The sequence below is a fragment of the Cinclus cinclus genome, chromosome 34 (assembly GCF_963662255.1).
Source record: "Cinclus cinclus chromosome 34, bCinCin1.1, whole genome shotgun sequence".
Taxonomy (NCBI): domain Eukaryota; kingdom Metazoa; phylum Chordata; class Aves; order Passeriformes; family Cinclidae; genus Cinclus; species Cinclus cinclus.
In genome coordinates, this window is record NC_085079.1 from 17,029 (window position 1) to 30,346 (window position 13,318).

A 13,318-nucleotide genomic window follows, 5' to 3' on the forward strand; every position below is an offset into this window, starting at 1 on the left:
AGATTTACAAGGAAATATTCCTTAAAGAACTCACACAACTGGCTATGGTAACGAGAGAGCAGGTAGTTGGCTAAAGGTGTTGTGTATGTCAGGCACTGTAGGATGACACTGATGTAGGAAGTACTGCCCAGGTTGCAGAGTCCTGCTCCAGGTCTCTGTCTTTTCTGCCAGTCCATGAAAATCTCCTCCGGGGGGGAAAGAGGATCCTTTGTGGCAGCGCCATTCCCTCAGCAATGCCTGCAGGGAAATGATATTTGATGAGATATGATAATATTGTTGCTTGAATGCACATTCAAACGTTGAGTTTTCTACAGGAGCACCAAGGACAACAGCTACCATCACAGAAACACTGGGGAAAGCCTAACAGCACATTTATACCTACCGGTATGGAAATAGTTTTGGAAAACAGTCTGATTCCCCTATTTACTCTGTCAAAAGTCCTACAAACTCCCACTCTGATTTCTGGACCTCAGGCTACCATTCTTTCCCTCTAGACCCTTGGATTATCAGTTGCTTTTTCCTCATTGTAATGTGAAAAAAGCAAGCAAGTGCCTATGGGTGTCAGGTTTTTCTATGAGCAATGTCCTTTTTCAAAGTCTTGTGCATTAGGGACAGAGTGACGAAATGCATTTTCCTGTGTCTAACCAAAATCACCTGGGGCAGTCTGGCTGTTCTCAGGATCTAGTCTGTTAGCACACTGACACTCAGAAATGAAGCACCAGCCATGTTGTCTGTGAGCATTCACGAATTTCAAGGGCTGCTGGAAAAAATTTTACAGGAATTATTTCCTGTTGCAGCCGTTCCTCTCAGCAACAGATGGGAAAGTTATGGATGACAAAGATCCAGATCCTCCTCCAGAAAAATCAGATAAGAACTAAACCCATCTCCTGTTGAGAAAGACAATAAATGCATCTTGAAAACTAAAAACACCCAAATGTGACCCACAGAACACCTTTAACTGTCACAATCATTTTTTTGGTTCTTGTTGTCTCTGCCAAAGAGAATGCTAGAAAAAATGCAGACATGCAAGTAGCAAAGAAAGGAGTTGAGTTATCCTGAAGACCAGCTCAGTCTTTGCTGGTCTGCTCGTCAGGATACAAAGCATTGGGCAGGTGAGGTCAAAATGACTGGACAGGTAGCACATCTTGGCCCCTTTGTGACACAAGACTGCATGAGGACATCTCCTGTTGCGCCCACAGAACCCTCTGTCTCTACACAAAACCCAGCAACTCTCACAACTGGAAGTTACTGGACCTCTTCTGGCAATGGATTCACCCCCCAGCCAAGATCCTGTCTCTTCCTGGAGCTGCAGCAACCAGAGGAATTAAAGGCTTCTGAGGACTATGAGCTTGGTCACTGGTTTGGCTGGCTCACTCGCAGTGCTGGGGACTTCTTTTCCATTCTTCCCAGGTACTGGAATGTGTCTATGTGACTTGTGTAGCAAATCATCTGGACTCTCAGGGCTCATTTCCAATTAATCTTTTTTTCTCCTTAGGGTCAGCTTCAAGGTGACCCTGAACTAGCAATACCAAAGGAACACCTTAAGAAACTGTGTTGGGTAGACTTTGGATGTCTGGTATGTCCTCACCCACCTTCTCTCTCACCCTGGGTCTCTCATCCTTGCTGGCTTTTTAACACCAGGATTCTTTGGAATCCACCTCTCAAGAGGGCACACTAAAATGCAAAGCCTTATTTTAGGGTGCAAACTCCTGACTCAGGGCTCAAAGCCTTATGTTCTTTATGCCTGAAGCCTCATTTGGAAGCTAAACCAAATTATTTCTAGGGTGTAAAATCCCATTTTTAAGGCTATTCCTTTAGTATCCATATATTTTAGTCTTGTTTTTAGGAACTAAAAATTCAAATGAAAATTTGGACCTTACAAATCAGGTCCTACAGACAATAAAAGGAAATGTAAAGCAGGTTGGAAGGTCAAAAGTTAGGGATGTGGCCCTAAAATGGAGGTTTTAGGCCTGAAAAACATTAATAGGTGAGATGATAGAAAAGACCCTTTAGAACCTAGTGATTCTTTTCCACTGTCAAGAAGTGAAGCTTTAGGCTGTCATGGGGAACTAAATGCCAGAAACAGCTTTCTGTCCTGTTACCTTTTGTGCAGAAGCAATCCCTGAATATGTTCAGTTTTGGAGGTGGTCTCCTGAAAGCGGAGAGGGACTTTTTGAAGTGGGTATCTTGCTCTCTGAGGAGAGCAAGAAGAACTGCAGACTATGCTCCAGGGCTATGGGACTCCCCATTTTTCTGTGCAGATGAGGAGGAGATGGGTGTTGTCCTACCTTGTACAGCAAGAGCTGTTGTTGGATGTAGCCAGCCATCATGTCCCAGATAACCCTTTGCTCTGGAAAGCAGCTGAAAGCCAGGTTGTGCTCTGCATCTGATGACTCTCAACTCTCCCAGCACCCTGGGCTGTGGGGCATTGGCAGACGTGTCATTGCTGTCTGCAGCCTTGGATGGACAGCTGTTGTGTCCCACAGTGCTGCATGGTTGGGTCCTGGTGACAGTCCTGTGGTGTCTGCAGATGTCTGTATCTCAAGGGGTGATACTGGGCATCATGATGGGGCCGGGCATCTGGGCATCTGGGCTCCATCCTCTCCCAGAAACTGATCTCGACCTGCCTCATGCTGCTGAGCTGAACCTCAGTGGTGAGAGCCCTGACAGCCTTTAGAATCTGCAGCTCCCTGTCTCAAGTGTCGCAGCTTGTGCGTATAGACTTTTCAGATTGCCCAAAAAGGTACTGAAGATGATCAATTTGCATACAGTCTGTTGGAGCTGACATGCTTCCTAGTGTGACACAGGGAACAGGCACAACATCACAGAGAAGGAAGGATGAGCACTCTCACCCTCCCCATAGTCTCTCAGGAACTACTTTACTCAAAAGTGTGTGAGGAAATGGGTCCTTGGAGTCTTAAAAGAAGGATTGGAGATGGCCAAATTGCAGACTGAATTCTAAAGATGGGCTTTGGTCCCCAACACTGAGGTTTTGGAAAACTAAAAAGGAATGTTTGGGGCCAAAAATTAGATTTTGGACTCACAAATGAGGCTTTGGACCCTCCAAACGTGTCTTGGAACTCTAAAAGCATAAACCTTGACAATTATGAATTGCTTTTTAGAAATTTAGCAAAGGACAGCAATTTTGTCGTCTAAAAATGTAGGTTTGGACATTAAATTGACTCTTTGTTCTCCCAAATACTTGTTTGGGTGATTCAAAATGTATCCTCTTTGTGAGGATTTCGTCATATAAATAGAGTTAGTGCCTGAAAAACTCAGGGTTAAATCTGAAAAATAATCCTTTGGACCTTGAAAATGTAGTGTGCAATCTAATTTATAATTTTTTTTTTTGTTGTTTGTCCTTGGTATTCAGATTCTGACCCTAATAATGAGGGGGCTTGAACTAAAATATCCCCATGCTATAAACCCTGTGATTTACCAAAATATGAGTATTGGTTTAATACTGATACTCAGCTGTGATGGACAAAAGACTCTCTAACAATTTAAAGTTAGAAAGTGTATGTTTATTCAGCACTGGGCAGCAGCAGGAGGTAGCCCTTTAATATGCACTGCGAAACTACAAGTGATCACAGAGTCTATTGAAAAAAACTTCAAACAGTTACATATTCATAATACCAGCACCTCTCTGCTTCCTATGGTAATTAGCTTGAATGGCTATTAAGTATGCATGGTTGGCGTCTTAAATTAAGTCTGGTGTCATTTTTTTGTGGGGACGGGTCTTAAAAAGAGGAAGTATGGCGAGTCTTCCTTACCCTAAACTGTCAACCTTTTTTATCGATGACAATACAAAGGACTTCTGGGGGAAATCCAATTTTCCTCCCTTTGTGACTTTGAATAAGTTTCTGGTTGCAATTGTTCATGTTTCTTTGGATCTACATACTAGTTTCCTCTTTTCCCATTGCAAGAAGAGCTAAACAAACATAAAATGACAGGCAATTAATTATTTATGTTTCAGATAACTATCTCAACCCCAGTTTCTTCTAAATTTAACTAGAATCTTAATTTCTCTAAGATTAATGTTTCACCTGTTCTCAGCACAAATCAAAAACATAGACCCTATTAAAGGTATTATGAACAAGTTTAACTTAATTATAGGCCAAACTAGTACTACTGTTCCCTATTATTCCTTAGGCCCCTTTAGAAACTAATAGGACTCACTTAAGGATTGGTCTTGTTCACATAGGTCACCAGCTTGTTCTTTCCTCTGTAGCTAGTATGCAAAAGCGCTAGGTACGCGGTTTAAGAATATATGCCATGTACCCCACAGTTCTGCCTCCCCAAAATGCAATAAATGCTAGAACACTGACAATCAGACTCTTCTGAGATGGCAAAAAATATAACTTATTTTTAATAATAAATACTTACTACACTGTGTACTTGTAATTACCATAAACACAATAAAAGGAAACATAAACACCAAGGAATGTCTTCATGTAGAGTGTCCTGGGTAACCCAAAATATTACTGTCGTCTGCATCTATCCGTGCCTAAAAATCGTTACTGCTTCTTTAGAAGCCTGCATCCAGAAAACGGAGCAGGGGCTGTGGCTGGGCAGCGCTGGGGTTCTTTTTAGGTTGGAGCACTCAGGAGGAGCGCTGTCTCTCTCTCTCTGGCCCAGCGGTTTGCCGCTTCTTTTTTTCTTGCAGCTTGGCACTACTCTCAACAGTAGCAACTCCAGTAGCTGCCTTTTCCCAATCTAAAGTTGTTTCAAAGTAAATTTTGGAAAAGTAAAAGATCTTCCAAACACTTCGCACCACATCCCACCCCTCCATGTCTTTTTCCATGGTTTAAAGGAATTTTCTGATGTAGTACAATTCACCCCTATAACTTACAAAAAGACATTTCCGCCAACCTTCATGGTGTCTCCTCATTCTCCTTCCATCTAAAAACTTAGCTTTTACTTCACTGACTTTGGTGTATCATTTCTGTTCTTCCTCTCACTCAAGGAAAGATGGAAAGGCTGAAAGTCTTATCTGAGCATTGGGAAAAAAAAATTAAAATCTTACACTGAAGTTTCAGGGGCTGGGCCAGGCCATGCTGGAGCTGTGTCAGGATCTCAGGCTGCCCAGGCCATGCTGGAGGGGCAGGAGGGAAACTGCAAAGTCCAGTCAGAGGAGAAATCAGTGACGAGCCTTTAGTTCCATAGCTCCCTTTCGGTGCCAACCGCAAGCAGCTTCAGCTGCAGGCCGGGGCGTCTCCCTGTGCCTTGTCCAGCAAGCAAGGTGGCACCTCAGCCAGGGCATCGTATTGAGATATGACTGCAGTATTATGCTGAGTCCACGAGGTGGCAGCACTATCAGGGACCAGCTCGAGGCATGGCTCCAAAACCGGGCTGTGCCCACAGGGTGGCAGCACTGCCAGGGCACCGGCTTGAGACACGGCTGTAGTACCTAGCTGTGCCCACAAAGTGGCAGCACTGCCACGGCATCGGATTGAGGCATGGATGCAGTACAAGGCTGCTTTCATCCAAGGTGGCAGCACTGCCACGACACAGACTCGTGGCATGGCTGCAGTACGGTGCTGAGCCCAAAAGGTGCAAAGACTGCCAGGGTATCGATTCAAGGCTTGGCTGCAGTACTGGGCTGTGCCCACAAGGCTGCAGCACTGCCAGGGCACCGGCTCAAGGCATGGCTACAGCACCATGCTGTACCCACAAGGTGGCAGTACTGCCACAGCATCGACTAAAGGAATGGCCGATGCTCTGGGCTGTCCCCACAAGGTGGCAGCAATGCCATGCTGTCAGCTCGGGGCACAACTGCAGTACTGGGCTGTGCCCGCAAGGTGGCAGCACTGCAAGGGAATCAGCTAGAGGCATGGCTGCACTACCAGACTGTGCCAACAAGGTGGTAGCACTGTCAAGGACAGACTTGAGGCATGGCTCCAAAACCGGGCTGTGCCCATAAGGTTGCAACAGTGCCAGAACACCGGTTTGAGGCATGGCTGTAGTACCTGGCTGTGCCCACCACGTGGCAGCACTGCCAGGGCACAGGCCCGTGGCATGGCTGCAGTGCGGCGCTGTTCCAACAAGATGGCAAGACTGCCAAGGTATCAGATCGAGGCATAGCTGCAGTACAAGTCTGCTTCCGCACAAGGTGGCAGCACTGCCAGGACATCGGTTCCAGGAATGGCTGCAGTACCAGGCTGTGCCCACAAGGTGGCAGCACTGCCAGGACACCGGCTTGGGGCATGGCTGTAGTACCAGGTTGTGCTCACAACTTGGCAACACTTCCACAGCATCAGTCAAGCCATAGCTGCTGTACCAGGCTGTGCCTACAAGGAGGCAGCACTGCCACAGCATCGGCTTGAGGCATGGCTGCAGTACTGGGCTCATCACACGATGTGGCAGCACTGCCAGGGCACAAGCTCAAGCATGGCTGCAGCACCGGGCTGTGCTCACAACGTAACAGCACAGCCATGGTATTGGCTCGAGGCATGGCTGCCGTTCCGTTCTGTATCCACAAGGCAGCAACACTGCCACAGCATCGGCTCTAGACATGGCTTCAGTATCGCGCTGAGCCCAGAAGGTGGCAGCACTGTCAAGGACAGGCTTGAGGCATGGCTCCAAAACCGGACTGTGCCCGTAAGGTTGCAGCACTACCAGGGCAACGGCTTGAGGCATGGCTGTAGTACCAGGCTGTGCCCACAAGGTGGCAGCACTGCCACGGCATCGGTTTGAGCCATGGCAGCAGTACCAGGCTGTGCCCACAAGGTGGCAGCACTGCCAAGGCATGTGCTGGAGGCATGGCTGCAGTATCGTGCTGAGCCCACAGGGTGGCATCACTGCCTGGGCATCGGCCCGAGGAATGGCTGCAGTGCAGCACTGTGCCCTCAAGGTGGCACCTCTGTCACGCACCGTCTGGACACAAGGCTCCAAAACCGGACTGTGGCCATAAAGTGGCAGCACTGCCACAGCACGGACTTGAGGCATGGCTGCAGTACGGTGCTGAGCCCACAAGGTACCAAGACTGCCAGGGCATCGATTCAAGGCTTGGCTGCAGAACTGGTCTGTGCCCACAAGGCTGCAGCACTGCCAGGGCACTGGCTCAAGGCATGGCTAAAGCACCACGCTGGGCCCACAAGATGAGAGCAGAGCCAGGGCACCGGCTAGAGGCATGGCTGCAGTATCGCGCCGTGCCCACAAGGTGGCAGCACTGCCAAGGACGGGCTTGAGGCATGGCTCTAAAACTGGGCTGTGCCCATAAGTTTGCAGCACTGCCAAGGATGGGCTTGAGGCATGGCTGTAGTACTGGGTTCATCACACAAGGTGGCAGCACTGCAAGGTCATCGGATTGAGGAATGTCTGCAGTACTGGGCTGTGCCCAAAATGTGGCAGCACTGCCACAGCATCAGTTCGATCCATGGCTGCACTACCGGGCTGTGACCTTAAGGTGGCAGCACTGCCAGGGCAGAGACTCGAGACATGGCAGTAGTATGGCGCTGTACCCTCAAGGTGGAAGCTCTGTCATGGACCGGCTGGAGGCATGGCTCCAAAACCGGGCTGTGCCGATACAGTGGCAGCACCGCCACGACACCGGCTAGTGGCATGTCTGCCGTTCCACGCTGTGCCCACAAGGAGGAAGCACTGGCAAGGCACTGGCCCGAGGCATGGCTGCAGTACCGTTCTGTGCCCACAAGGTGGCAGCACTGCCACGACCCCGGCCAGAGGCATGGCTGCCGTACTCCCCTGTGCACACGAAATGGCATCATTTCCAGGGCGCCAGCCCGAGGCATGGCTGCAGTACTGGGCTGTACCCTCAAGGCGGCAGCACTGCCACGGCACCGGCTTGAAGCCATGGCTAAAGTACCGTCCTCTGCCCAAATATGTAAGCACTGGCAAGGCATCGGTCAAGGTATGGCTGCAGTACGGGGCTGTGCCCACAAGGAGACAGCACTAACACGGCAACGGCTCCAGGCATGGCTGCAGTAGTGCTCTGTGCCATCAAGGTGGCAGCACTGCCACGGCACCAGCTCGAGACATGGCTCCAGTACCGTGCTGTGCTCACAAAGGGGCAGCACTGCCACGGCACGGGCTCTAGCCATCACTGCAGTACCGTGTTGAGCCCACAAGGCGGCAGCACTGCCACTGCACCGGTCAAGCTATGGGTGCAGTAACGGGCTGAGCCCTGTTGTTGGGAGCACTGCCACGGGATCCCCTCGAGCCGTGACAGCAATACCGTGCTGTGCCAACAAGTCGGCAGCACTTCCAGGGCATCTGTCAAGCCATGGCTGCAGTACCAAGCTGTGCCAACAAGGAGGCAGCACTGACAAGGCACGGGTCCGAGGCATGGCTGCAGTACTACTCAGTGCCCACAGGCCGGCAGCACTGCCAAGGGCATCGGCTCGAAGCCACGGCCGCAGTACTGCCCTGTGCCAACAAGGTGGTAGCACTGCAATGGCACCGTCTCGCGGCATGGCTGCAGTACCCTGCAGCACCCACAAGTTGGCAGAACTGCCATGTCACTGCCTCGAGGCATGGCTCCAGTACCGCACTGTGCCCAGAAGTTGGCAGCACTGCCATGGCATCAGCGCGAGCCATGACTGCAGTTTTGGGCTGCGTCCAGAAGGGGGCAGCGCTGCCAGGGCAAAGACTAGAAGCATGGCTGGAGTACCGGGTTTTGCACACAAGGTGGCAGCACTACCACGGTACAGTCTCCAGGCATGGCTGCCGTAACACGCTATGCCCACAAGGTGGCAGCACTGCCACTGCCTGGGAGCAGAGAGTGTTTGTGATGAGCTCCAGAGGATCTGAGCCCAGGGGCTGTTGGCCAAGGCTGAGGCCCAAACGAGCATTTCTCAGCTCGCAGGGCGGTCTGGAAAGGTGTGGGGGGGATAATTCACCCCCTCAGTGTGGTCCCAGTCACTCCCAGTATTTCCATGTCTGTGCTCCAAGTGCTGCTCCCAGCCCTGATCCGTGTGGATGGGAATGTCCTGCTCCCTTCCAGAGCCAGGGTCACACCTGAGCCAGGTGTGCAGGGCAGGACCTTGCCCTGAGCCCAAGCACTGTCCCACCTGCAGGATCTGTTTCCCCTCAGCCTCCTCCTCCTGTGGCCCCAAGCCCAGCTTGCTGCTGAACAAAGGGGCTGGGCTGGGGTCATCCCCCCGCGGGGGCTGTGCATCTCCTCTGCCCCCTCCCCAAATTCCCTCCTGGGGGCAGCAGGAGCTGGGGCTGGAGCCCTGTGGGGAGGGAAAAGGGGGTGACACAGGGATGGGGGGGTCACACACGCTCTGGGGGGACACACATGGCCCCTAGGGACCCCCCCTCACCTTCTCCCACGGGGCCAGGAGGATGAACCCCAACACGGAGCACCAAAACACCAGCAGCATCTTGTGGGGTGGGGTCTGGTGGCAGCATTGGGAATCTGGGGGGGTCATGACTGCCCCAAACTCCACTCCAGCCCCACAGGCACTCCCAGACCCCTCAAACCATCCCACAGCCCCCAGCTGTGACAAACCTTCAACGACCCCCTGCAGCATAAATGGCCCCAAAAAACACCAAAACCTCCTTCCCATCCCTCCCAAGACCCACCCAAATTCTCTCCAATCCACACAACCCTTTCAGGGCCCCAGAACTCCCCCACAACTCCCCCAGAAGGCCCCCAAAGCCACTCCCAGCACCACAAATGCCCCCAAGAGCCACAAAAGCCTCTCCCAGTCCCCCCAGGATCCCCTACAATCCATCCCAGCCCCCCATGGCACTGACCAAGACAGGTTGGTGGACAAAACATCCACAGCCCAGAGTAGCTCAGGCACTTCAGCAGCACTTTGGGCATTTCTGGGGAAAACCCCGCATGGGGAGATCCAGGCCAGGGACTGGGACAGAGAACTGGAATTGTCCTTTAGTTTGGGTGGTCCCAGAACACATAAATTCTCCTGAATATTCCCCTGAATCTCAAATCCCGGTAAAATAATTCAACTTTAGATCTTTTTGCATAATTCTTTTATTTTTACACCAGTTCTGGGTGTTTCAATGGGATCAAGATGGAAAATATTCAGGTAGGAAAAGTTCTCCAAGACCATCCAGTCTTGCTTGATGCCACCAGAAGAAACAAATGGAAAGAGCAGATGAGGCTTTTTAGGGTGCAAAGTTACAAATCAGGTCTTCCCATTTAATTTCTGATGCCAAAAAAGGGCAGAGTCCTGACGGATGTTGCTGCCCCTGTGATCATCCAGGTGCCTATGGTGATCCAGGAGGATGTGGAGACCACCAGCCAGCTGTCTTCCCAAAGTGGGTCACAGGGAATGTGGGTCACCAGGGCTCTGCCCAGCATGATTCCTCCAGTGAGGGATGGAGTTGGAGCAGCGCACTAAGTTGTTCCTGCACTCGGGACACTCACAGGGCTTCCCTTACTGGTGTCTCTGTTGGTGTCTGATCAAAGTTCATCTGCAGGAGAAGCTCTTCCCACACTCCCCACACTCATAGGGCCTCTCTGTGGTGTGGATACACGGGTGGTTGTGGAGCTTGGAGTTTTGCATGAAGCCCTTTCCGCGGTCAGGACACTCGCAGGGCCTCTCATCGGTGTGTGTCTGGTAGAGCCGGATGAGATGGGAGCTGGAGTAAAACCTCTTCCCACACTCAGAACAGTTGTAGAGCCTCTCCCCAGTGTGGATCCTTTGGTGATAGAACAGGCTGGAACGGTGCCTGAATCCCTTCCTACAATCCCCCCACTTGTAGGGCCTTTCCCCATTGTGGGTGTTCTGGTGCTGCATCAGGTGGCAGTTCCTGCTGAAGTTCTTCCCACATTCTGAACACTCGTACAGCCTCTCCCCAGTGTGGATATTTTGGTGATGGATCAGGATGGAATGGTGCCCGAGTCCCTTCCCACAATCCCCACACTTATAGGGCTGTTCCCCAGTGTGGATGTTCTGGTGGCAGAGCAATTGGGTGCACTGAGTCCCTTCCCACAATCCCCACATTTGTAGAGCCTTTCCCCAGTGTGGTTCCTCTGCTGGCAGCTAAAGCTGCTCCTCCATGTGAAGCTCAACCCACACTCCAAGCACTTGTGGGACTTCTCCCCATCATGAAGCTGCCCATGAACCACTAGGTCCGAGCTCTGGCTCCATCTCTGACCCCCTGCCTGGCCCAGGCTGGGTCTTTCCTCCTCAGATCCCCGTGATCTGCATTTGCAGCCCCTCCTCATGCGGGATCTTCATGGCTATTCCTCCCCGTTGGATTCCTGTGACGTGGAGCCGCTCCAAACGACCTCTTCCTCGAGGTTCTGCTGCGGGGATTTGTCCTCCATGGTCTCTGTCTTCAGCTCCTTGTCTGGGGGAGGAAGGACAAGGAGAGGATGGGATTTGCCTCCGTGCCAGAGGGAAGGGGAAGGAGATCCCCCCAGCGCGACCCCGGCAGGACGGCGTCGGCAGCGGGGTTGTCCTGCAGCTGGGAGCCCTGCTGGGCTGGGAGATGGAGCAGGACAGAGGGGGAAAGGGGCAGTGAATTCCTCCTCACCTGCCTGGTTATCCTGGGGCAGCTTCCTCTTCCTCAGAGCCTCCTCCTCCTCCAACGGGCCAAGGTTTGGGAATGGGAAATCCTGCTTTGGGCAAAAACAAGAGATGAGCATGTTGTGTTGCAGGTTCTGCCTGCCCAAGTCCATCTCTAGAAGTCCCCGGGCACTGGGGCCCATAAAAACCTCCCGAACACCCAACATTCAGCCCTGGAAATGCCTCCCACGAGCTCCTGGGAATGGTCCCTCTCCTCTGGTGTTCCGGGGTTTCCCCCTGTCCCAGCTCTGGGGCGTACGCTTGTATTGGGGGTCCCCCATCTCCTCGGTCCCTGCCCTCCCCAGGCTGCTGGGAGTCCCAGGAATCCACAAAGCTCTCCCCTCTTTCATCTCCCTATTTAGGGATGCTGGGGGTTTTTGGGTCCCACGGTCCATTCTCCCCCTTATTCTCTGTCTGGGGTGCAGGGGATTCATGGACTCCCCCCTGCCCCTCTCCAGGCTGTTGAGGGTCCCATGAATCTCGGCGCTCCCCCCTCTCTGGGCTCCCCACTTTGGGATCCTGGGGCACACAGGGCTCTGCTCCTCCAGGCTGCCTCTGCCGGCAGCCGCCACCAGGACCCCCCAATATCCCCCAAGGGGCATTTTCTGCTCAGCTTTGGAGTTCTGCATTCTCCAAACGAACCCACTCCCCCCAAAAAAAGTAAATAAACCATGCTGAGAGGCACTGGGACTATTCTAGGGGCAACTGGGATGCAACTGGGGGCAAGTGAATAATGGTGAGGTAACTGGCAGTACCTCAGAATGACTACGAGATTGTTCAGGGTAACTGGGATATACTGGCAGTATCTGAGACCATACGGGTGGTGACTAGTATGTGCTGGGGAAAAACTGGGAGCATGCTGGGGCAACTGGGGGCAAGTGTGAGTGACTGGGGCCCTACTGGCAGAGACTGGCATCATACTGGACTCGTACTGGGAGTGACTGGAGCTATGCTAGGAGCAGCTGGGAGAACTGGGAATACACTGGAGCAAAGTGGGAGGAATGGCAGCAACTGGGACCGTGCTGGGGGCAAATTGCAGCATAATACGGAATGACTGGGAGTGACTGGGCTCCTAGTGGGAGTGCCGAGGAAACTGGAACCGCATGCGGGGAGCAAGTGGGCTCATACTGGGAGCAGCCGCTTCGGCCCCGGGACCCCCGATCCCCTTTCCCGGCCATCCCGCCCCTTCTAGCCCCAGCACCCCCCGCCGGGATCCCGGGAATCCCAGGGGTCCCTCCCTCTCGGGGTCCTCGCTCTGCCCTTCTGGGGCTCTCCTCTCTCCGGGCTCCCGCTCCAGGAAGCCGCGGCTCTCCCGGGGCTCCCCAAAACCGCTGTCCCCCGCCGATCCCGCCGGTCCCCACGTGGCCCCGGCAGAGCTCGCAGGGCCCGGCCCGGGAAGCCCAATCCCCACCGCGGGGGGACCCGCATCCCCCCGCCCCCCGCCGGGGCCCTGCCGCCAGCCACCGGGACCCCCAAAAACACCTCCCGGGGACCCCCCGATCGATGTGCCCCCGAGGGGCACCTGCGGCTCCGGAGCCCAGAGAGATCCAAACATCCCCCCCAGGGAACCCCAAACCCAGGGACCCCCCCCGGGATTTTTGGGGCGAGCTCCCCCTCCCCGGGCACCTGGGGGATGGGGGGCGATGGTCCCGGGGGGGGGGGGGCTGCGAGTTCAAGGAGCTCCGGAGCCGCGCGCTTGATTCGCTCCTTCTCTGCTCCTGCTTCCTGCTGCCGCTCCGCCTCTTCCTCCCTCCTCCTCCTCCTCCCCCTCCTCATTCCCAGTTGCGAAACCGAACTGGGAGGGGATGGGTCAAGGA